Below are 27103 nucleotides of genomic sequence, written 5' to 3' on the forward strand. Positions count from 1 at the left end.
GTGTGTGTGTGTGTGTGTGTGTGTGTGTGTGTGTGTAACATAGATATTACATTTATATTACATATATATTACATATATTACATATATAGAGAGATTATATACCTATGTATTATATATAGTATATATAGCTATGTATTACTATATATATAACATATAACTATGTATTACTATATATACACATTAATATATAATATATATGCACACTAGTATGCATATGCACACATTTTGAATAAATTAATGAATAAAACTATACATTTTCCTTCATTAAGCACCCACCATTATATGCTTGTGTTTTGGCACTGAAGATCCAATAGTGAACAAACAGGTAAAAATCTCTACCTTCTTGGAGTTATATTCTTAATGAGAAGCTAGAAAATAAACATGATAAAAAAGCATTTTAGGTGTAGATATTTCAGGTAGTATATAGCTCTAAGGAGAAAAATATGAAGCAAAGAAGTAAGGATATGTAAAGAGTAAATTTTAGAGAAGGTATCAGAAGCTCACTGAGAAGTAGAGAATTTTAGTATTTACATATATACAGAGTTTCTTTTTTTTTTTAATATATTTTTCTCCTAATTTCAGGCGTAATTTAGGTTGATTCTCTTAAAAAATTCAAACGCTGTGGACAAGTATAACATAAAACTGAAAAATGTGTAACATGACATGTAATATAAAACTAAAAACCCTTTAATTCAGATCATGTATGTATATATGTTTACCACAACCCTGCACATAGGATGATCTTGTATATACTGCTCAGTAACTTTCTTTCCTCCTTCTTCAATATGGTTTACACAGATTCCCGTCAATTTTACTTAACTGGCCAGATGATTTTAATAGAAACTGAAGCAAACCTTGGAAGCACAGCTTGAAACTATGAAGCCAATTTGGTGGTCCTAAATAAAAAGCAACAATTCACGTACATCTCTAAAAAGCATTTTGGGGTATTTAAGTGGCTCAGTTGGTGAAGCATCAGACTCTTGATTTCAGCTCAGGTCATGATCTCATGGTTTGTGAGATGGAACCCCACATCGGGCTCTGTGCTGAGAGTGCAGAGCCTACTAGGGATTCTCTTTCTCCATCTGTCTCTCTGCCCCTCACCCATCCTCCCTCTCTTTCTCAAAATAAGTAAGCATTTATAAATAAATAAATAAATAAATAAATAAATAATAGCATTTTGCATTCATGAGAAATTAACATGTTAGTATAAATCCTTACATTTATAAAACATGATTTTAGCTTGTCTGTCTTTACAAAGTTCCTAAATAATATATTTATTTTGGATGATGGATTATGGAAATCTTGTTCATACATCTAAAGGTTGACCTGTTAAATTACACATTTTCATCTTTCAGAAATGAACTAAGTTTGAAATCTTTCCATGGTATATAATATAATGTCTTGTTTCTTTTGACAAATGCTCCCATCCTCATTTATAATATAAGCCTGCATTTTCAAAAGTGTAACTATTGATGAATGCTATATCAAAAGTTTAATTAGGAACTAATATTTTCAATAAGAAGTGATCAAATTATCTATATGATAGGCAGTTTGAGCACGATTTTTGTGATCAACTCTAGTGATTTGTTTGTTGAAATCAAATAATTATGCCTTTAATAGAATCATTAATGTCAGTAAATGGTCATTTGTTTCAGTATGATGATGACTGGATTCTTTGGCAACAATTCAGATATATTAACATGTTCCCATTAAGAGTGAGGTAAACAAGGCACATTGTCTCATAGCAGCTAACAAATTGTTCCTTATAATCAAGGTAAGTACTATAGGACCATAATAATTACTTCCTCTTTTATTCTTTCCTGCTGTTAAAATGATTCGGTTCCTTTTTTGAGTAATTGATTTGGCAATTCCATTTGACATATTCTAATTGGAGTCTTGAGGTGCATGATTCACATCTTTGGTTGAGCCTTGTCCTTCTCCAAATAGGTATCTCCCTAACAATAGGTGAATATGGGCTCAGTGGAACTTGTGAGTCCATTTAGAGCTATTTTAAAAACTGGAGCAGACATTGTAAAGGTACTTTTATTTAGCAGAGTAAATAACCTATTAGAAAAAATTGAGGCCTTAAAAAGTTTTCTTTGATGAGACACAAAAAAGCAACAACAACCACAAAATACTAGAGGCTATTTTTATTCTTATTTATGCCCTACCATATTGAACCAAAATAGGTTTTGATCCAAGTATTATGAATATAAGCATTTTATTTTAAAAAAAATTAATGTTTTTTTATTTTTGACAGAGAGAGTGTGAGCAGGGGAGGGGCAGAGAGAGAGGGAGACACAGAATCTGAAGCAGGCTCCAGGCTCTGAGCTGTCAGCACAGAGCCCGACGCGGGGTCTGAACTCACGGACCACGAGATCATGACCTGAGCCGAAGTCAGACGCTCAACGACTGAGCCATCCAGGCGCCCCTTATAAGCATTTTATTTTAAAAATAGCAACAGAAGGGCCCCTGGGTGTCTCAGTGGGCTAAGAGTCTGACTTCAGCTCAGGTCATGATCTCACAGTTTGTGAGTTTGAGACCTGCGTCAGGCTCTCTGATGTCAGCATAGAGCCCTCTTTGGATACTCTGTTATCTTCTCTCTCTGCCCCTCCCCTATTCATTCTCTATTTCTCTCTTAAAATAAATAAATGGACTTTAAAAAATAGCTACAGATGTTTATTAATATTATCCTAGAATAAAGTTTAATTGCACAAAAATGTAAATAAATGGCAAGGTTGGCAGAAAATAATTTAAGTTCAGAGTTGTAAGGCTGTTAAACTGTACTTTTTTTTCCACTTTGATCTTACTATGTTATATGTAAATGATAGAGCATTTTGATGGCGGTGGAGCATTATGTAAATAATAAAAAGAAAATATCTTCAGATATAAGTTGTTCTAAAATAGGTAAGTTTTGTGAGTGGAAAAATTCTTACTATTTTTATAGTGTCGCTTCCTTGCCTTCAAAAATTTTTAATTGGACATAATTTGTGATTGGAAATAATGGCAAATCTCATTTAATATATTAATTTCAGTGAAGGTGGATAATTTTTTTAAAAGCTACAAAAGCTTTTGGTTTTATTTTAATTAACATAATCAATATTCAGTGATATCTCCACAATTTCTCTATCCAAAATGAGTGGATAACATTCTGATTGGAAGTTGAAGATTAAGGGATTTATCTATAATCTACTATTGTGTGGTAAACAACTGTTTTTACCTGGTTGATATATTTATTGGGGTGATTTCTGAGAGAAATTAATGGAGAAAGTGTTAAATAAAGCCCCACAACCTAGCCACTTTTCATTCTATTATTTCTTAGAGTCTCAGGGCTACCAATCACTGAGCAGCCTAGTGCTACCAATTACTGTTGGGAAGTTTGTTAGATGCTGAAGGAACATAAAATAAAAGAGACCGATCACTGCTCTTCAAACACCATAACCATGTGTGGAGGGTGTTGGTGAGAGTAGGTATGTAAGTGAATAATTTCATTAAAATGTAACAGGTGCTAAAAAGAGGAGAGCTAAGTTGAACACAGTGATTCAAGAAAGCCTTATGAATGAGGGGATGCTTTGATGAATCCCAAAGGGTTAGTCAAAGAATCTTTAAAAAGATATCCCAAGTAAAAGAAAAAGCACAGGTACATCTACAGGTACAAAACGGTATGGTCTGTGAAAACAAAGTAATTCTGTAAACTTTATGTTATCAGATTGCAGAAGAGAGAGGAAGAAATGTCTAGAGCTTTTGATATAAGGTAGGAGGCAGCTCATACAAGGTCTTACATGCCAAACTAAGTGATAATAAGGATATTTTGGAAAGCAAGATATTTTGGAAGTTTTAACCTGGAGTGTGATGGTCTGATGTCTGGTTTAGATGGGTGACTATACTGATGGAAGGCATTTGCACCTTCCATGAAAGCAAGTTGGATAAGAACGCTAAAAGGAGGAATTCAGGGTACCAAAGCTGTCAAGGATAAAATTTGATTGGGAGAGATTTTCCTGGTAAAGTGATGATGAAGGTGTTGCTAGTATGGAGAAAAATTGGGGGAGTGAAGTGTAGCAGAGATGAGGAAGTGAATTATGCAGATTCACTGTTAGGTGCCTGTGGGATCAACCAAGTGAATACGTCCAGCGGGAAAGAAGTTTCCAACTCAGAGAAGACTTCCAGCCTGGTAACTTAACCTTGGGATTTATCAGTAAATAGGAGGAAAAGAAACACTTTATCAATGTGAGACAGAGGAGGGCCTGAACTCAGATCCTCTCAACCCTGACTGCAAAATCCGGTGCCCTTTGGCTGCCTCTCTGGCAAAAAGAAAAAAAAAAATGCTAAGGCTCTGTGTTTCTTGAGTTGGGTTATCTTACAGGAATCATGAAGGATGCTTACTGAAAGAAGGATGCTTACTACAAAGACTGGCAAAGACCAGACCAAACCAGTCTGCACCCAGTTGGACCCCAGTACTGAATTTTCAGGACTTTTTCTCTCATTATAATACTAAACATCATGCTCAGGGGTGGAGATTTAACATTCTAATGAGACATGTGACACTTGAAGAAGTATGACTTTTAAGTGCACAAGTGCTAATAAACCCCCACATCTACATGCTTAGACATCAGCCTCACTTTCTTTAAAAAACTCTCCCTGACCTCTCTCGCCTTGGGAAGTCATTCAAAGAACTGTTTCCTTTGTGCTTCCTCCCTCCTACTCCAGCATTAAATCCCATTAAAGCCTTGCCTGAAACTCCTGTCTGACCTCTTGTCAATTTCTATCACTTAGAGTGCCCAAGGGCCCAGTTTGATATCAAGGGATGGTATCAGGTAGCACAAATGTTAAGATAAAGAAAAATATGGACCAAGAGTAGACATTTAAGGAATAAACTCTTTTTTTCGATTACATGTCAACACAGAAAAGCCTATAAAAGAGGCTGAGAAGAAATACATCCTGAAAAGTAATTTTATCTGGATTTTTGGAGGTAAATACTCTGAGCTTCAGAAAAATGCAACTTGCCCAAAATCTTGTCTTGTCTGAACCAAGACCTGATCTCTAGTATTTTTGACTCCAAACATGGCCTTTCTACGGTACTGTGAAATCACCATGCCAAACTATAATGTTCTTAGAGTAAAAATCATGTCTTCTACAAAATATCCCCCTAATGTGAACACATATATGCTTTAAAGAAACATTTTATTTTATTCTATAAAGGCTATAATGAATTAAGATAATTGTCCTTTCTCATAATTTTGACCAGATGTATCCATTAATTATGCTGCTTTTTAGGTAATTTTTTTCATATTAGCATTTTGATATTATAGTATAATTTAAAAATCTGTCTTATGCAAGCACATTTAATTAAATGATCAAATATAAATTTACTCAGTTATTATTATTATATTATATCTAATATATGATATATTAGGTAATACATTGGAATATTAATTATTAATTATAACACTTTTAATTTAATGAATTTTTATTCCAAAACAAAAACTTTTATTACAATATTACACAAAATTCTAATATATGAAAATTTAACTGTTCACTCATGAAATCAAATGAGACCCTCTTCTATTTTTTAAACACAGCAGGATATTTCAATGATGGATATTCATTGCACTTGTTCATAAAAAAATATTTTCAAGACATTGTATTGGGGGAACTATGAACCACTAGCCTTATCAGAAATTTATCATAATTATCAAAGTATCACAGTACCTGCCTTTCCCTACTATGGAGAAATTTTGCTATATGAAGCTATACCTTACAGAATCACATTAAAAACAAATTCAATTCTGATACAAAAATTCATGTTTGTTGACAATGACAGAAGATGTGTTTTCTTTGCTATATAATGCACCCAAAAGTTAAATTTTTCAAAACAAGAAAACTTAACAAAACAAGAAAACAAGAACTTAAAGAACTTTAAAATGACTTCCTCATATACTTTTCCATTTGTGGGTTAATTTTAGACATTTCCTTCCCCTAATTACTTATAGATATATATGATCTTAAAGAAAACAGCAGAATTATCACTAAGGCATCATGACATTTTAGAGAGATCTATTGTTTATCCAATTACATTTATGGACTCAAAATTATGGAGTAACTCACATCTACACACAAAGTACATTATGTAATATGTTATCTTGTCATTTTAAAAGTTATTTGCTATTTGAACCCATATAATATTATTTTCTTAGAATTCTAATTTAAGCATTATCCTTTAGAATGTACATGTTTCCTAACTTTAATACACATTTTAATTTTTTTCATTTTTTCAGTATTTACTGAAACATATTAAATGCCCATTGTGTGATAGTGTCTGTAGATAAAATGGTAAAGAAGACACAACTCCAGCTTCATAACTGCACCTCTTCTATAAAAAGTAAAAAAGCTACTATAATCTTGTCATAAGTTGGGTTCTCGAAATGCAGATGCTAGCACAGAGGTTGAGGTGCAATACATTTATTAGGAACCAATATCTGTGAAATGAAGGGTGAGTAGGTAACAGGATTGGGCAGTAGAGAAAGTTGAACTATACAACGCAGGACTATCAAAGTCTTGGTCAACTTAGTAGAAAGTTTTAAAGCAAGTATTGACATCAAAGTGTCCTGTCTACTAGTGATACAACCAAGCCTTTGTCCTTTAGTACCAGATGCAGGCTACATAAGAAAGTATATAACCTTGGGCCGCTGTGCTTTCTGTAGCCAAGCAGCCCCTGAGGATCTAACATACAGAAACTATCTCTGAAGGTACTCCCAGTGTGTTTAATTTATGGGGGATGTGGGCTGCACATCTCCATATGTACCATACCCCATCATAAAAACATTCAGTAAATTACTGGAAGTGAGGGTAAGGGGCCATTCCTACTTTCATTCCCAGTTCCTGAGGCCATGTATTCTTCCTACTGCTAGTGCAGAGCCATATAAAAGTCTTTAATTCCAGGCATATATTGCATCCAGATATAGGAAATCCTGTCACTGAAGTACATTGCCTCCAGGCTTCCCCTTAAGCTGGAATATCAGTAAACCTTTTCAATTCTCTATCATGCTAGAAGTTTGGGTGATATGGATATAAAGGACTCATGTCTGCTTTCCTTTGTATAACATGTGTTACCTAATCTGACATATCATTATATGGGTTCCAGTGCCAGTCATTAAAACACTCTGTGAGCCACTGAATAATAGTGCTGGCTGAGACTATGAGGGCAAGGAAGGCAAACCTGTATTTAGAATATGTGACTACTCTTCTGATGAACCACAGGCCCTTCCAGGATGTATGGGGAACAAGGTAGTTGACACCTAGTGCCCAGTTTGTCCCTCAAGAAATGGTCCCTATGGAGGACTCAGCATTGGTATCTGATGTTGATGCCTGGTAGATCAAATTTAGTGGAGTGGGTGCAGTTTGTTTCACACCACCTTAGCAGTTATTTAAATGTTCATTGTGCTGAGATATCAGGTGATAGACACAAACTGATGTCACCTGGTCCATTTTGTCCGCATGAATGCTCAGAGTCTCTTCTGTGGTAGATGCTTTCTTGTGGTCATAAACATGTAATACAAAGATCTACTCACATTGTGTCCATTCTCATAGGGCCATTCACATGCCTTTACTCTCCTTGTACTTTGTCTCCTAAGTTGGTTATCCTCCTTTTCTTGGGCAGTTATCTGCATAAGTAGCTGGGACTTTATATTATACCCCAATCAGTCACCATACAGGCTGCCCCAGGAAAAGATACGATTTCAGGCAAGATGACTTTCTGCAGCTAAGGCATATCTTGAAGTAGCTCATAAATGGAGACCATGTGCTGACCATACTCCCTGAAGCCTGACAACAAGTTCTTATTTGAAGGAGATTTTGGCAGTCCATCTCTGTATCTATCACAAATATGATGTGACAGCAGTTTCCCTAACAGAAAACATGAAATATCTGAGGATATTTTAAAAATATATATCCCATAGATATCCCATGATCAAATTATTTGGCAGGAATCATATATTATTCAGATGCAACAATGATAGATTTTCATTTCATATTTTGATGAAAAATTACCTTTTTACTTCCTCTCTATCCATTCCAGGTCCATGATGGGGCAACTGTAGTTACTTCGTTGTGTATATAGGAGAGGGTAGTCAGACAGTGGCTCACTGAGGGGAGAATATGACTGAGCAGATATTTGAAATCAATCAAAAGATCAGAAGTTAGGTACATATCTGAGGATGGGAGAGTGAATTGGAGGACGAGTTGTTAGGTAGTGGGAAAGGTACATGCGCAAAGGCCTAAAATGAAAGAGTATTGGGGCACTTGGGTGGCTCAGTTGGTTGAGCATCTGACTTTTGATTTTATGTCAGGTCATGATCTCACAGTTTGTGAGGTGGAGCCCTGCATTGGGCTCACAGTGACAGCACAAAGCCTGCTTGGGATACTCTCTTGCTCTTTGCCCTTCCCCACTGCTGGCTAGCGCTCTCTCAAAATAAATAAACTTAAAAAAAAAAAAAAGAAAAGAAAAAAAAGAATATGGTGTCTTGGAGAACTACCAGTTGTTTATTATGGAATGACCAGCATAGGGAAGTCAGGGAATAGAGGGAGATAGGATTGGAGAAATAATTTAAGAATATCTTTTAAATTTACAAGGCATGCTGTAGAATTTGAAGTTTATGCTCTAGGAGTGGTAGGAATCCATGGACATTTTTAATTGGATTAGTCCAATTGGATTTAATTGGATTAGTGCTATGCTCATATTTTGTTTCAGAAAGATAAGTGAAACCACAGTTTGAAAGCAGATTCAAAGAGGTACTCTATTCTCCTCAACATTGACAACTTCATAGTATCCTTTTCCACTAAAAAGGTCTCCTATATTTCTGAAAGTAACTGTTTACCATCCAAATGTCCAGTTACCTGTGCTTCCAAATTTGCCGTAATAGAAAATGACCTTGAAAATTTTTTGATGAGGCCAGAATATAGAAGAAATCTAATTGTTATAGCCAAGAAAGTTTTATGGTAGAGTCATTCCATCTATTTTCAAAATCAGATTTGATGGCTAAAAAAAATTAAATTTTTTATGACATCTATGATAAATGCAGAATCTGATTTTGACTAGAGCAGTAAGTAGGAAGGAACCAAATCAGGTTGAATTCCAAAATTCTGGAACTAATAATAGAGTATAATATACAATTAATCATGTAAATTGAGTAAAAGTAATGAACACATTAAATATCTTAATAATGCTTAGACAGATTAGAATTTTTAACATATAAAGTTTTACTATACAATAATCTTGCTACAAAGAACAGAAAACAAAGCTCCGGACTTTATTCTCATTATGCGTATTGTTTTTCCCAAGTGATAGGACTTGGATTTTATATCAGGATAAGCTACAATGCATGGATTTTTTAAAACGTTTTTTTAAATTTATTTTTGAGACAGAGAGAGAGAGCGAGCATAAGCAGGGGAGGAGCAGAAAGAGAGGGAGACACAGAGTCGGAAGCAGGCTCCAGGCTCTGAGCGGTCAGCACAGAGCCCCACATGGGGCTCAAACCCAAGGACTGTGAGATCATGACCTGAGCTGAAGTTGGGCGCTTAACCGACTGAGTCACCCAGGCGCCTCATGCACGGATTAAAAAAAAAAAAAAAAAAGAGGAAAAAAAAAAAAAATAGATCAATTTAGGGGCGCCTGGGTGGCTCAGCTGGTTAAGCATCCGGATTTGTCTCAGGCCATGATCTTGAGGTTTGTGAGTTCCAGCCCCCGTGGGGCGCTGTGCTGACAGCGTGGAGCCTGGAGCCTGCTTCCGATTCTGTGTCTCCCCTTCTCTGTGCCCCTCTCCTGCTCACGCTGTGTCTCTCTGTCTCTCAATAACAAATAAACATATATATATATATATATATATATATATATATATATATATATATATTTTAAAAAAATCAGATCAATTTAGCAAGGGGTAAAAAGCTATCAATATGTCTAAAGACTACTTTGTAGCTCAAGGGGGAGGGCGTAAAGTCGATAGGGGTATATATGAAAGAATACTGGCTAAGAAGGCAAGTTATGAAATGTGAAAGTAAAAGACAATAAGGATTCAGTACATATAATGTAAAATAAAGTTTTGTATACATGAATTTCAGTCAAATGAAAGCAAAAGCAATAAACTCTGCTTGCATAATTATTACAATTAGAGACAGTTGATTTGTATATATTTAACCAGGAGTATGCTCTCTTTAGTCTATTGATAGAAAAATAGTGGAGATAAGGAAGCATGCAACACAGGAACAGCTATGAAGATTTACCATGAAATCCATGGCAATACACAATGGAAAAATATGACTAGTAAATGCTCATGTATCTGAGACCATTTTGAGATATGGTCTCATTTTCTATTCCACATAAATTAACTTTTCCTATCCAATTAGAAATTCTCCACTTTAGTCAATATTTAATTTTCTTTCTCTCATATTTTCCAAAGGATAGGGATTTTCTCTCCACTCTTCATTTAGAATTCAGATTCTGGTATGTTTTTCCAGCTGAATAAGCAAAATGTATAGATCTAGACAGTCACTAAGCAGGAGCACAGGTCCCAGTGAGGACTAATGGGCAAATTCCTTCAACTGTTTTATCATTACTGTCTTATTTATGTGAGTTAATGAAGAGAACAAGCTATGAGATCATTTCTGTAATTTTCCAAATAACTAAAGATGAGACCATTAGTAAATTCTTTCACCTTATTTGCTTATTCTTATCTGTCTGTTTAATATGACAGATTTCTTTGCGTCTGAAAAGAATATTTGTAACTCTGAGCACAGTCTTCATTATAGCATTGTCCCTAATTGCTATTTTAAAGCATTTTGTATCTTAGGGTAATTGTTATGGTAGATTTAAATAAACAGCCAGGCACCTTCTTTTGTGTGTGTGCGTATATTGCTGTTTATTTTCCATTTGAATTATAGTTATCCAGCATCATAAAAATCACATTGATAAAGTAATACACAGAGGTTTTTTTTTTTATTATTATTACAAAATCTGGAAACTCAAATAGGAGTGATGAGACACTGTGTTATAAATGGTGGCACCCCTTTTTGAAAAATGAAAGCAAACTCTTTTAATGCTGTAATTTTCTACACTTCTCCCCATGCCCATCAAAAAACAGGGTTAGAGCTGGGAGTTGAAAAAATTTTGTTTAGTTCTGAAAACTGTTAATAAAATGAAGACTCTAGATATAGGATAAGAAAGACAAAGGGATAAATCTATCTTAGGAGGAAGCTCTAGTTTCCATTTCACATTCGGCTTAATATCATTTACAACAGCATCTACCCTATTGTATAGCTACCTGCCAAGGAATGTTATAGCTGCCAAATGTTAAAATTTAATTATTGGGAGGGCTTCCCATTGAAAATGTATTTATGAATTTTATGGTGGAGGAACTTAAGTCATCTTCACATTCAACTCTCGAAAGGATCTGGTGAGGAAGCACTTGAACTGACCCACCTCCTTAAGGGTTTTTTATGGGTAAAGGGAAGAAAGGAAGGCATCCTGTGTTGGAAAGTAGAGTACTGTATTAGGGTAAAGTAGAGTTGGAAAGGAAAGAGTAGTTTATGGGCAAAGGGTTGTAGAGAGAGGAACAAATTATTCTTGCTGGGAGGAGAGCAGGTAACCAGTTTGACTGGCTTAGAGAATTTGGAAACTTGAGAGTTTATCCATAAAAGGGGTAGTATGAGTTAGGGAAAGACTGTGAAGTATCTGCATATTATCAATATAAAATGTTTGCACTTTACTATGTAGGATATAGGGAAGCATTACTCCTGGAAGAAGGAGATGGTGTCTTATTACTTTTTTCAACATCCAGGTACCTTTAAGTGTGACTTAAACTCACGTTTGGCATGATGATTTATACAGATGCATCTTCTTACATCAATTTCTTCAGTATAGATCCTTAATGTGGGCCATTAAGGAGTTCAAGATTTTATCTCAGTTACTAACCAAGCCAGGCTGTCCAAGTATTTTTCAGAATAAGTAGAATTTATAGTTCTATATGGTCATTAACTATTTCTGTGAATTAAAATGTTTTTTTCTAAGTTTATTAATTTTTGAGAGAGAGAGCAAACAAACAAACAAAGAAACAAAACAAAACAAAACACAAGCTGGGAAGGGTCAGAGAGAGAGGAGACACAGAATCTGAAGCAGACTCCAGGCTCTGGGCTGTCAGCACAGAGCCTGACACTGAGCTCAAACCCACAAGCTGTGAGATCATGACCTGAGCCAAAATCAGATGTTCAACTGACTGAGCCACGCAGCTACCCCGTTTAAAATGTGTCTATTCAGCATGACCAAGTTTCAATTTATATTTCACGAATAGCTACTAATGTCATGCCAAGAAAACTGAAGTTTAATATATATGTATGATGTGTTTATTTTCAGAATTTTCTATATGAGGCCAAATAACTATAATAATTTTGAGTCATAGACATCTTTCTTTTATTCCATAAAAATTATTAAAAACCTTGAGCAATACTGTCCAATAGAATTGTTATGAATATACGCATTTCTATATCTATGCCTTCCAACATGGTAGTCACTATCCAAACCTGGCTATTGTGCCCCAGAAATGTGGCTGGTAGAGCTAAGGAATCAAATTTTAATTTAATGTCATTTTAAATACTTTATATTTAAATCTAAATCATAGCCAGTTGTGTTTAATGGCTACCATATTGGTCAGAGCGGATCTATGACAGTAAGAAACAGTTACGGTATCCACATTTTCACAGTGGTAGGAGAAAACAATTAAGTATTATACTTAAGTATAGTATGAAGCATGTAATATTAGACAGAGTGTGACTAAAGGAACATAGAAACTCATATTAGAAGAAATGCGGAAACATCAAACGAAAGTTTTTAAAAGGAAAGAAGAAAGCAGTTGTGTTGAAGGATGAGTAGGCATTAGATCCAAGTAGATCCATTCCTGCAGTTGCAAAGGAAACAAATTATAATGATTGTGGCCATACCCATTTCCAAAACTAAATTGTTCTATTCACTGTGATTGGTGTTTATGTTTCTTCCTTTCAATCTTATACTCCTGTGTGCAAGAAAATAATCGTTAGAAGATCCCACAGCAAAGTGTAAAGAGTATTCACCAAAATAACAGATAGGTTCTCCATTAGATACCAAAAACTACAGGTACATATTCTGGAGGTTGGGAATCCACCTTTTCCACATGTATTTGAATGTTTTATTGCAAGCAATATATAATTACCTACTTTTATGTCCAAAGTTAGAAAATAATTCCTTGCTTCTTTCTGTTCTATAACTTTAAAACAGATCTCACTAAACATTCATAGTGGAACTAGGAAGCAGTATTAGGAAGCTGGTACCTGCTTATGACAACAAACAAGAGGTCTCTTACTTTCCTCTTTCCCTTGTTTTCACTTCCTGTTACACTGCAATTGAATCTGATTTGCAACTTGTAATTTTTGATCAATTTGTGACCTACTGTCCACCGTCCATCCAATGGACATTTAAGCTGATTCCAATTTCACCTCTCAGTTAAGTTCTGAGCTCCTATTTGCTCTGTTGCCCCTCCTGCTCCTGACTACTTGGGGTTAATGCACTTTCCCTTCCCTTTTGGAACTCTAGAAGCAAGACCTCTGTGCCTATTAGTTTGGTTGACACTCATATTAATTCATCATAGTCTTAAAGTGATTTTATATCTTTCAGAGTTTTCTATTTAGTATGTATTCATAGATGCCATTTAGAGCACTAGCCATATTTTCTGAGTTCTTAAAAGGATTTGATTTTAAATTAGAAGCACACAAAAAAACAATATGGGATATTGTTGAAGTATTCATCTTTCTGCCCTTTGAAAGCACCAGATGTGCAAATTAAAGAAAGCCACAAATTCCTTGACGCTCCTCCCATCAAGTGTGACTGTTTTGACTAATAGAATATATTAGAAGCTTTGCTATGCCTGCTTCTGGCTCCAGGCCTGTAGAGACTGGCAGCTCCCACTTCATGTTTCTTGGAACACTGACTCTTGGAAGTCAGCCACCATGCTATGAGAAAGCCAAAGCTGCCTCATGGAGAGGACTAGCATGGCTGAGTTCCCAGCCAGCAGTCAGCACCAACTCGTTATTCCACGTGGGGAGCCTCGTCAACACCTAAACCTGATTTAGTTTATGAAATCTTGGATCCTGATCTTGAACCTGATGCTATATTGGGAAGGAAAGTTGGAGTTTGTGGAGGAAGTGAGTGTATTTTTCATGTGGGAGTAACATAAATAATTTTTAGACAGAAGGCTAAGTTCTTTACACTCTGCTTATTAACAGTTGTAGTCTCTACCCACTTTCCTTGCATCTGTGGGCTCTGTGACTACTTTGAAGTATGGCAGAAATGAAACAGAAACATTTAAAGACTGGAAACTTCCACTTTCTGTCTCTTGGAACACTAACTCTTAGATGTTACTGGGAGGAAGCTGAAGCAAAGCCTTGGAGAGATCCACATGAGGAAGAGTGAGGCGCCAAGCCAAGAGCCCCAGTTAAGCTCATAGCAATCAGCTGGCACATATTTATCAGATATGTGAGTAGATCTTCCAGCCCTATTGAGTCACCATAGCTGATAGAACATAGAGCAGAGATATACACACTACAGAACCCATTGTATATTCATCCATGAAGTCATGAGCAAAATAAAGTTCACATTTCAAGCTACTAAGTTTTTGCATTATGTATTACATAGTAATAGATAACTGGAACCCCAAGAGTATTCTCAGAATCGTGTTTCTGTTCCCTCCATGTAGAATTCTCTTCCCACAAATCTTTGCAGGATTAGTTTCTGTTCAGCATTAAGTACTCATTCAAATGCATTCCCAGTCTTAGGTATTTTTATGCTCTCAATCCCAACACATTGTTCTTTCATCATTTGTTTAAGTGTTTACTATCTATTTATATCTACTCCCACCTAAATTAGAATATAAGTTACATAAAATAAGGAAATTTTTACCTTGTTCTTTGCTATATCTCTTTTACCTAAAGCAATACCTCAATATACATGTTCTTAACATTCAACATTTATTGAATACATTAATTACTAATTCCATTCTACTGGCTTCATCAGTGTCAAAGAGGATCTGATTATATGGTAATAGATGTAGAGAATACTAGAGGCTTATAGGTTCATCTTCTATATCTCCAAATGCTATTCCAATTGTTTCTCAAACATTGAGCCACCAGATTAAGAAACTAGATTCCAACTGAATCAGATTTCAATAATTGGTCAGTCATAGTGATACTTTATACTTACAATCCAAATGTCCAGATAGCTGTAATCAGTCAGTTTAGTTCATTACAAACCAGTTTTGAATTGGTCTGCTTAAATGTGTAGTGATAAGTTGGAAACAACATCAAATCCCTAATTCAATCACAAGAAGGTGTCCAATATGTGGCTATACATGTGCTTTGAGTATCTCTCATGGATTGGCTGCCTCTCTGTTTGTTTTTTACGAAAGCTGGTCTCACACATTTTGAGTTAGACAATCGTTTTACGCACACACACACTTTCACTCTTTTCCACCTAATTTAAAGCATTGTTGCTGTCACCATCACACTTGCTCAGAAACATCTATAATCATGTGTCATCTTTGTGATGCATGGCTTTCATTAGTGGAAGATAAAAGGTTATTTTCTATTTCAAGGAAAAAAAAATCTAACTTTCAGACTGTAAATCATGCTTGTGGAATTCAGAGGACATAGCCCTTTACTCTCTTTACTTCCCTTCAGTGTCCTACATGTCTTTAGCAAATCCTTACTGAAGGGACATTAGAAAATCTTTCATCTTCACATGCTTCCCCTTTGTCCTCTACAAAATCCCGTAAAATGTCAGTTAATAACAAAGAAATATTAAAGTTCTTATAATGCCCTTAAGGAGACTAACATTCAGGATTTTATATTCGGCAGCAGACCAGATCTTGAGTTAGCATCCCATTGACCCACTGAATATATAATGTAGCACAACTATACTGCCCAAGTTACCCATGACTCGTTTCAGCAATCTGTTTTCTCTCTTAAAATATGAATTTGTGTGTTTATGTATGTGTGTATGTAAATGTGTGTGTGTGTGTGTGTGTGTGTTACCTCAAGAAAACATCCACTAAAATTTGGGTTGCAAAAACACTGATTCAGGTCTTACATTCTTGATTGCAGAAATATGAAGAGAAAGGTCTCTTTGTCACTTAAATATTAGAGCAATCATTACAAGACCGTTAAATCATGAGGAAATATGACCTTGATAATTAGATCATGAGAGACAGGACAACCCTATGAGTGCTTGATAGGTATTTAAATTTGCCTGAGCACTGCCTTCCAAATGTGTTAGTGTTTTGGTATCTGTTAAAAACACTTACTAAAAACTATTTATGATTTGATTGTTTGGATTTTCCTCTATCATCTGTGAGTTCATTTCTCTTCCTTTGACATGAAAATGCCCCATGTAAAATTTCTAGGGAAGCACATTATTATCTACCAGGTCCCTTGATAGTACTAAAGCAATCACACTAGTATTCCTTTAGCTTTTACTCTCAGATACTTTTGAATCCTGCCATCCAAATCATCATGGTGTTAATATATTCCCAAGCACTGAGGACTCAGAGGAGCACGATGCTTCAATGTGTTTATAGAATACACTTCATGTAGACGGGCACGAAAGGAACAGTTTGCATAATCATCTGCCAAAAAGAATCCATCTGTCAGAAGAGTAGAAGCTGGTATCAAACAAGTTCACATTAAAAAACATAATCTCAATTTCCATTCTGTGCACTTCATTTCCTTGAGCCTAATTATCAGTGTGCATATAAATGAGGAAAATACTTCTTCCTGGTTACAGTTCAAAAATTCTGATCTTGGCAAGAGACAACAATAGCTGCTCATTTCTTTTGGGGCTGTACCATGCAGCTGAGAGCATTGGGGCTGAAAATGCCAGGCCAAATTCCATTACTGCCAATGTGAAGCTTTACTTTACTGCTTGTGGTAAATGTGGTTATGTGTGAACAACAGAAATATTGTCTCATTTCCTTAGTGTTAACAAATCCTGGCTTGGCTCCAAAGAAGAAACATGGCCCAGCTTTTCAAGCATTCATTTCTGTAGTTATTTTCTGATAAAGTTCTTAAATTTCTGCACAGTTAACTGTGGCAGAAACATAAGTCTTCAGAAAGAAAAAGAAAAGTGCAAAGACACATTTAAAACACATTAAAATCTAATGTCAGACAAAAATGTAGAGAGAAAATTGAATTATTTTCTCCACAAAATACTTTTCACTTAAAAATTATTTGTTCCTATTTTTTAAAAACTAAATTCCTGGGGTACCTGGGTGGCTCAGTCTGTTGAGCTTGGACTCTTAATCTCAGCCCAGATCTCACGGTTAGTGAGTTCGACCCTGCATCGGGCTCTGCACTGACAGCCCAGAGCCTGCTTGGGATTCTCTGTCTCCCTCTCTCTCTGCCCCTCCCCTGCTCGCTCACTTTTGTTCTCTCTCTCAAATTAAGTAAGTAACCATTAAAAAAAACTCTAAACTCTCAATTTATAGTGTGATTTTAGCCACACGCAGCTTAACAAAAGTAAGGACTTTACATAGAGGTGCTTTCTGAAATTACTGAAGATATTTTATATTTTGAAATGTGATGTTTTATTTTTTATTGATGCACAAACACAATCACATATTAAATCACTTTGTCTTCCAGATGTATTATTTCTGTTGAAATAATCCAGCTTCCAATAGCATATAATTTAATATTCATACACTTATAAATAATAAAGATTAAAAAAACTTAAAGCAATATTACATTAACACAAGTCATAAAACATAGGAAGGAGACAGAGTTTCCAAGTTTATGAATCTGTAAATATGTGCCAATGCATAGGTATGTAATATTGTATGCCTTTGGTTTTCTCAACTGACTAAAATGCTTCCATAACACTCTGGAAAATTCCAGTTTGAAAAACAGTGAAGTAAAAAAACAAAAGTAAAAGATCTAAGTGCATTTGATGCATTTAATAAAACCCAAATGAAAACACCACTGCTTATATATTTATATAGTTGTTAAGTATTAAAATTCTTTTTGCACACATTTTTGGTTATGATGATAGTCCAATGAAACAGGTTCTATTTATTAAAATTCCATTTTGTAGTTGAGAGAATTGAGGTTCTAGTAGCTTAGCACAATGCTAAATGCTATGTTGTCTATTATAACAATTATTGTGCCCCCCCAACCAAAATCTGTCACAGAGTTATTATTGGATTTATTTACTGTTTTTCCCTAAGATGTACTTTGTCAATTATAAAGATTTTCAAAATCAGAACTTGTTATATTTTTCTGTGCATACTTATATATATTTCTATGCACACTTATATATACTTAAATTAAAAAGATAGACTATGAGTACTGACTTTAGTCCACAATCATCCATTAAGTCATTGTGCTCCTCCAAATGTTAATGTACATATCAATCATCTGGGGGGGCTTGGAAAAAATGAAGATTCTGATTCAATAATTATGGGTTGTGCCAGATATCTGCCTCTCCAACAAGTTCCTAGGTAACACTGATGCTGCTAATTCATAGACTGCACTTTGAGAAGCAAGGCTCTAAGGAACTGGTTATAATGAGTGTGGTTAAGAGATAGGCCTGATACCATTCATGATACTCTTTTGAGTGTCCCAGAGGGACTTGCCTCCCACTGTGTGCTGAGAGATTTCTTATCCATATTCTTTCAAGTGTTTTAATTTTATCATTAGTATCCCGAATCTCTTAGATACATGGACTTCATTGTTAAATTTCTTCATTGTCTATAAGGGAGGAAGAAGTTGAATGTTTTTTTCTGGACTCATCCCCCTACCTTATCTCCACTCAAAGAAATTAATATATACACATCTCTATTGTTTTTCCATGCTAATAAAATCACATAAAACTATCTGTAGAGGTTTAAGTATTTTTAAAATTTCTTTGTTTTATAAAAATGTGATCATATTACACCTACCTCTCTGCATCTTACAGTTTTCACTTAGTAGATCGAGATGGAAAAACTTACGAGTGAGCATTCTTTTTAATATCTTCATAGTTTCTATACTTTAGATATGACATATTTTAATCAACCATTTTTTTAAGTTTATTTACTTATTTTGAGAGAGCGAGAGATAGGGAGTGGGGGTGGGGCAAAGAGAGGGAGAGAAAGAGAATCCCAAGCAGGCCCTACAACATCAATATAGAGCCCGTCCAAAGCAGGGCTTGAATTCACAAACCGGAAGATAATGACCTGAGCTGAAACCAAAAGCTAAATGCTCAACCAACTGAACAACCCAGATGCTTCTCAACTATTTTCTTATAGACCAATATTCATCTTATTTCACTTTTGCCACAACACAGTTATAATAAACATCCTTATAGCTATATAAGTGAGGCCTATATTTCCATAGGGTGTGTTCACAGAAGAAATATTGAATGCATACATTTTGATTTTAATGGATTTTGACATACGGATTTCTAAGTGCTATAAAACTTAACATTTCCATAGGCAATATATTATAGCATTTTCTTTTTTTTTTTCTGTTCATGGTAGGTGTTGCTAATGAGATAAAACACACTGAATGCATCTCATGTTGTAATGTAATATCAATAAGCCATTTTTCGTGTATATTTGCCTGTTTCAAGAATTTGTGACCACATTATGTTATAGATGTTAACTCAGTTACAGATACTAATCCTAATCAATAATAGGCATATTAGCTTTGTTTATGGTATCTTTTGTGATGTAACATATTGGAAAAATATATAGAGAGAGTTAAACAAATCCACATTTTTCCATAGCTCCTAGGATTTTTGACAAGGTTAAAATTATTTCTAACCAATAGGAATGCCTCTCACATTTTATTATAAAATTTTTAATTTTTACATTTGTGTTATGTTTTACCTGAATTTTCTTTTTGTGAGTAGTATGAGATATGTGAGTAGTATGAAATATAATCTTTATTCCCTCCTATATAGAATGCCAGTTGGGTCAACATATTGTTAAATATGTTAGTATGTTTCCACAAAATTAAAACACACTAATGCAAACAAAATTTCAATTACATATACATTGAAATCTATTTGTTCTTCACATTGTGCCATTTTTTGATTTTCTATTCTTTTACCAACAATTTTTTTTTAGTTCTGATGATTTTATATTATTTCAGTATCTTATGAAGTTAATCTTTTATAATCATTTTCTTTGTTATAATTATCTGGCTTCTTTCAGGCATTTATTTTTTGAAAAGAATTTGAGATCATTTTACTCAACTAAAAAATAACTATGTTGTTTGTGATTTAGTTGGAAACTCATTAAACACATGGTATAATTTAGAGAGAATTGACAATTTCATTGTATTAATCTTTGTATCAAAAGCATGGCATGTCATTCTATTATTCAGATTTACTCTATATTATTGAGTAAGATTGAGTAGTTTTTTGTATATAGTGTAATACTTGATATACTTGACTTTCATTCTACCTATGTATTCAATGTTTACTTTTATGTCATTTCATTGTTATCATAGCTTTCCATTTCTAGATTTTGCTGGTTTATTCAAAAGCTACAAATTGCTTTTTTTTTTTAAAAAAAATGTGGGGGTTTCTGCTTCCCACTATGATAGAATAGCTTGTATTAGACTAATGTGTCCCTTCAAGAATAAGTAAAAAAGCTATAAGAAATACCAAAACAGCTCTTTCAAGAGTTTAATAGAGTACACTTAGAAAAGCCAGAATCTCACAAGGCAGTGATCTCAGGAGAAGACAAAAGTATTGACAAGATCCAGATATTTTTATGCCACTTTCCTTTCCAGGTTTTTGCTGATTAATAACAATGGGGTGGGGGGGTGTGTCTGGGTGGCTCAGTCAGTTAAGCAGCCAATGTTGGTTCAGGTCATGATCTCACAGTTAGTGGGTTCTAGCCCTGCATCAGGCTCTGTGCTGACAGCTCAGAGCCTGGAGCCTGCTTTGGATTCTGTGTCTCCCTCTCTGTCCCTCCCCCATTCATGCTCTGTCTCTCTCTGTCTCTTAAAAGTGAATAAACATTAAAATAAAATAACAGTAGGAAACTTAGTAAACAAGTATAAACAAGCTCACAACTTATGGTTGTCTATGGGGCCAGGGGGACAAATAATTGCAATTCAAGGTACAAAGTGCTCTAATATTAGAAGAGAAAGACCCTGTCGAAAAGGGAACTGCAGAAAAGTGAGTCCAACATTCTGTACCACTTTTCTCCTTGAAGTATTATTCTTTTCTTAAAGTCCTGAGACTAAGGCTAAGAAATTGAGGGGGTATATATTTAAATCTTTTTTTTAATGTTTTTTTTTATTTATTTTTGAGACAGAGAGAGAGAGACAGAGCATGAGCAGGCGAGGGACAGAGAGAGGGAGACACAGAATCCGAAGCAGGCTCCAGGCTCTGAGCTGTCAGCACAGAGCCCCACGCGGGGCTCGAACTCACGGACTGAGAGATCATGACCTGAGCAGAAGTCGGACACTTAACCGACTGAGCCACTCAGGCGCCCCTAAATTGAGGGAATATATATTTATAGTCTAAACTAGATATCAGCAATAAGACCCACAGGTTATTCAGCAGAATATCTGTTTTGTAAATAAAGTTTTGTTGAAACAAACACATACTCATTTGTTTATGTTTTCTCTATGTATGCTTTTGTGTCTCAGTGGCAAACCTACTAGTTATGACAGACACCATATGAAAAGCCCAAAATATTTACTATTTGATTATTCACAGAAAAAGTTTGCTGACCCTTGGTCTCATCCAAACACTTTTAATTGTAAAAGGGAGTTTCTTGATACTTATGGTCAGAAAAGAGGTGTAACCTAGGATTGCCCTAAATAAAATAAAAGAGGCAATTGATTAACCTTCATAAAGACTGAAATATCCCACACCAATTTGCTCTTGCTTCTAGCTGTAATCCAAAAGTAAAATAGACTATAGAGGAAGATAGGATCTTTCCCATCCTCTACAATTTTTTCAAATACAATGCTGGCATTAAATAAATAATCTCCAGGATTGTCAGGAGATTAGACAGAAATAACAGAAATTCAAGAGAAAAAAAAATCAGACAAAAGAAACAGACCCAGAAATGACAGAGATGTTAGTGTTCTGGGCAGCATTTTTAAATTACTGTGATTAAGGGACACCTGGATGGCTCAGTTTGAAGAACATGTGACTTGATCTCAGGGTTGTGAGTTCAAGTCCCATGTTGGGTTTTGAGATTATTAAAAACAAAATCTTAAAAAAAATAAAATAAAGAATAAATTACTGTGATTAATATGTTCAAAAGAAGAGAGGGGGAAATACAGAAATCTGTATCAGAAAATTGAGATCTATAAGTATAGATAATCTTTGAAAATTCTAAATCTGAAAATACAGTAATGGAAGTCACACATTTAGTGAATGAATTTAAAACCAGAATAGTGGCCAGAAGAGAAGACCAGTGAAGTAGAGGACAATAAAGAAATAAATATCTGGGAAAATATATAAAATAATAAAAAAGTTAATGGTCTATCATTCATGTAGTTGAATTTGCATTACAAGGGGACAGAAATAATAAAGCAGGACAATAACTGAAAAAAATATTGGCCATGGACTTCAAATCAGATCAAAATGATCAAGCTGCAGATTTTAAATGCTAGTGTAAATTAAAATTGCATTTAAGTTAAATTAAAATTGTTCCTTTTGCTTACAATGCCTTCCATTTAGAGCAGTATTATTAATTCATTAAACTGCCTTTTTTTCCCTTCTCTCTACCTGCTGGGGCCCCTTAACAACAACATTATTTTCCCTTGCTTGCTCATTAAGGCTCAGTTCAAATACTGAAGTGAGGGGGCAGCAATGTGGAGAGAGGTATGCAGGCTCTATTCCTGTTCTTGGAAGAGGCAACAGTCAAGGTGTCAGCTCATGTCACTCTAATATTTCCCAGGTACAGAAATCCAACATGCCAGGGTCACATTCCCACGGCTCTTCCAATGCAGAGGAACTGCAGGTCCTCAGTGAACCAATATGCAGCCCTTCCCTTTGTGGGGGATGGGATTCATGAATACCTGCAGGTCAGGTGCTTTCCAGAATCCATCTAAACTTCCTCACCCTGAATTTCCCTCCCCTTGTCCCAATGTGATACCAAGATTAGTGGGGGAAAAAAAACTGTACCAACTCTGTCCTTTAGGATTCCAGTTAAGCTTGAGGCCTTGCTACCAGCTTCAATGCTTCAGCTTAACATGTAAGGCATGGGAGAGATAAAGTTGTTTGGTGGCAATTAGGACAATGACAGCAAGGCAGGAAATGTTCAAGCTGCCACCTTTTCCTGTTTTCCTAATCTTGCCTCTTTCCAAATGTATTTAAATAATACTGTTTTCTCAAAAAGGCTTATTATTCCAGAAACTTATTTTAAACAAATCTAACTCTGATGGAAATTTAATGCAACTGAAATAAAAGCCCAAAATAGACTCTTATTCTTGTATGGCAGTAAACCAAACAGATCATTAGTGGAAACACCACTATAATAACTTTTCTTTTCATATACCAAACAGTTTTGTGCAGAACATAATTTTAATCATACCATCTCCTTTTCCGTGTACTCCATAAAATCTATTATAAAATCCATTCTAAAATAATTATGTGTTTATACATTGTTAACTTCAATAGAGCATTATAAAAATAGAATCATTTCTTCTGGTTAGGCATCTTGGTAGATTTTCCATATTTTTCAATATTCCACATGAGAAGATAAAACATGACGGCTGTAAATTTCTGAGCCAACTGACCTAGTCAGGTAGGTATAATATTTAATATCATGTGGAAGATTTTACAGACATATGTTCAATATTCTCTAACTAAATATATTTTTTTTTCTTTTTTCCCAATGACTATGTTCTAAATGGAAAAAAATAAATAAACCTTCAGAAGTCTAGAATTGTTCAAGGGCTAAATATACTGAATTACGAGGATGGTATTTTTTTCTTGTTTTCTGGATTTCAAATGACACTGCACTGGCTGCAAACAGAGCCAAACCAAATTAACTCTAAACAATGAAGAAAAATGAAGGTGGCATCTTAGCCCAGGGGATCTTGCCAAAGGAACATAGTTTCTTTCCACATTTCTAAACTTATTCCATTTCAGAGGATGAAATGGATCTCTCCTTTTCCACACTAGTAAAAAAGGAGATGGAATTCAGGAAATTCAAATGCTTATGAGGAGAAATGCTAATTATAATCACCCATATTAATATGATAAATGTCATAAATAGACCTCAGAGTACTATGATTAAAAGCTGTTATTCTTTTAATTTAGCAAGATAAAATTTATATGTAAGGTGGCTGGTGATTATTTGACACAAACCCAAAGTTTGTGGGCAGTATTGGTAGTGGGAGTTCCAATATTGTTTACCCACAATTACTCAGCCATGAGGAGGCACTCCAGAGACTTGCTATGATCCATTGAATTAATTATGACCAGTTTCAATGTTAAAAGGACTGCTGAGAGATACTTCAACAATCTAATATACAAATGAAGGATGAAGGACCAAAGAGATTAAAGTACTTACTTCCAGTTAGCACTTAGTAGGGTTGGAGGAGATCCCAGGTTTCCAGATTCCTACTGACACAGACTCTTATGGCCATTTAGTAACCGTTTAGTTGATGCCTAGAACGAGTTAATTCAATAAAAACACAGAAACATTTGGAATTTTCTCATACCTAACATACATGTATGTATATAATTTCACTCACTTTTAAGATACTCAAGAGAAGATAATTATCCAGCAAATTATTTGAAGGAGAAAGAGGGAAAAGCATCATTGAGAACTTTGGGGTATTTGAGAAATGAGAAATTTGTTGGGTAAAAATAATGGATTTGGCTTTTGAGTTAAGTATTATTAGGTGAACAGAATAGCATTTACTTGACAGCAACACGGGGAAGAAAAACAAATGTATCTCAATGCGTTAAAAGCAATGGATTGACTATGCCACAAGGTCTTTGGGATGAATTAACTCATTACACAATACAAAATGAAAGCTGGAAATCTGTGAATAAACCTCAAAAGTTGTGACAATCTTATAACATTCAGAAATGAGATGTAAGGTGGTTCTTAGATGACCATAAGCTGCTATTTATTAAGAAAAATGTATTTTAAAGAGTAGATTGAAGATTTGTTTATAGATAATCAAAACAAAACTAACAACATTTGAATTGCGTTAAATTCTAAATGGATTCAACTTTGTAAGTCTGCTTGACAAACCCAGTGACACTGGAGTATGCAATGATCAAAGATGCAGTAACTGTGCACTGGAATTTCCACAACTATTGTGAAACAGAAAGCAGTTTTCCTATTAAATGACAGTAGATAGAGCTTTGAAAAGAAGTCTCTAAACAATTTATTATTTAAAATCATTTCCTTTTAAGAAAACATGGTGAACTAATTTCCTCATTTATAGGAAAAGAATGTTAAACTATAGATGATACAATTTAATTCTTGAGCCATACAAATTCTTTGCCTTGAAAGTTTATTTCCTTTACTTCATATCATTTGAATTGATTTGAAATAAATAGACTTCAGTGACAGAAATTGACTTCAATTTTTTCCAAAGTTAATTTATAAATCTGTAATTATTTTAAAACTATGGGGTTCTTTTATTACTATGATAGTTCCAGTGAAACATAAAGAGAAGTAATTGTCATTATCCTTGCCCTTGTGAAGGTTACATTCTCATTTAGAAGGCAGGATTTACCAAATTAGTAGTATATATTCAGTATATCAACAACATTCAGCATATACATTCAGTATATCAACTCACTAAATGAGTTTTTGACTCAGTAATAGGCTAAACTGAAAACAAACAAACAAACAAACAAACAAAACTAAGACCAGATCATGTAAAATTACATAAATCAGAATAGAATTTAATGTGATAGACAACATAAAGATATTATAGGATTTTGAGCAGAGGATTGAAATATTTTTCTCCTGTTACATGTCAAGATAAAATTAGTTTGGTGAAGATTAAGCTAGCAGTAATATGTGTAAAGAATTAAAGAAAGAAAAAATAGAGGTAAAAAGACAGTTAAGAAGCTATTTTTTTTTTTTATAAAATTGCACTTTATTTTTTGCATAGTAGGGGTCAGTTGCCCTGCTAAGCATTTCCTCATACATCTGCATCTTTAAATTGTGCAATAGGTATTTCTGTTTTTTTTATATTTTATTTTATTTTATTTTATTTTATTTTATATTTTATTTTATTTTATTTTATTTTTTGTATTGCATTGTATTGTATTTTTTAACTTTTTTTATTTTTTTATTTTTTTAAATTTACATCCAAATTAGTTAGCATATAGTGCAACAATGATTTCAGGAGTAGTACCCCCTCCCACAATCCCTCCCATAACCCTCAGTTTGTTCTCCATATTTATGAGTCTCTTCTGTTTTGTCCCTCTCGCTGTTTTTATATTATTTTTTTCCATTCCCTTATGTTCATCTATTTTGTCTCTTAAAGTCCTCATATTAATGAAGTCATATGATTTTTGTCTTTCTCTGACTGACTAATTTCACTTAGCATAACACCCTCTAGTTCCATTCATGCAGTTGTAAATGGCAAGATTTCATTCTTTTTATTGCCAAGTAAAACTCCATTGTATATATATATACCACTTCTTCTTTATCCATTCATCCATCAGTGGACATTTGGGCTCTTTCCATACCTTGCCTATTGTTGATAGTGCTGCTATAAACATTGGGGTGCTTGTGTCCCTTTGAAAAAGCATGCCTGTATCCCTTGGAGAAATATAAAGTAGTGCAATTGCTGGGTCATAGGGTGGTTCTATTTTAATCTTTTGAGGAACTTTCATACTGTTTTCCAGAGTGGCTGCACCAGCTTGCATTCCCACCAGCAATGCAAAAGAGATCCCCTTTCTCCACATCCTCGCCAACATCTGTTGTTGCCTGAGTTGTTAATGTGAGCCATTCTGACAGGTGTGAGGGGGGATCTCATTGTGGTTTTGATTTGGATTTCCCTGATGATCAGTGATGTTGAGCATTTTTTCATGTGTCAGTTGGCC

General features: G+C 34.7%; 1 long non-coding RNA gene across 2 annotated transcripts in view; it reads right to left on the reverse strand.

The window, feature by feature from the left end:
* Nucleotides 1-27103, reverse strand: part of LOC125934328 (uncharacterized) — a 150638-nt gene that overhangs the window by 43530 nt on the left and 80005 nt on the right. The window contains exons 2-3 of one of the 2 annotated variants that reach the window (XR_007461320.1): nt 24597-24694; nt 277-368 (exon numbers count right to left, since the gene is read on the reverse strand). This is a non-coding gene — a long non-coding RNA (uncharacterized LOC125934328). The remainder of the gene's footprint in view (nt 1-276; nt 369-24596; nt 24695-27103) is intronic. The other variant, XR_007461321.1, reaches the window with a different exon arrangement.

The sequence above is a fragment of the Panthera uncia genome (genome assembly GCF_023721935.1).
Source record: "Panthera uncia isolate 11264 chromosome A1 unlocalized genomic scaffold, Puncia_PCG_1.0 HiC_scaffold_17, whole genome shotgun sequence".
Classification (NCBI taxonomy): Eukaryota; Metazoa; Chordata; class Mammalia; order Carnivora; family Felidae; genus Panthera; species Panthera uncia.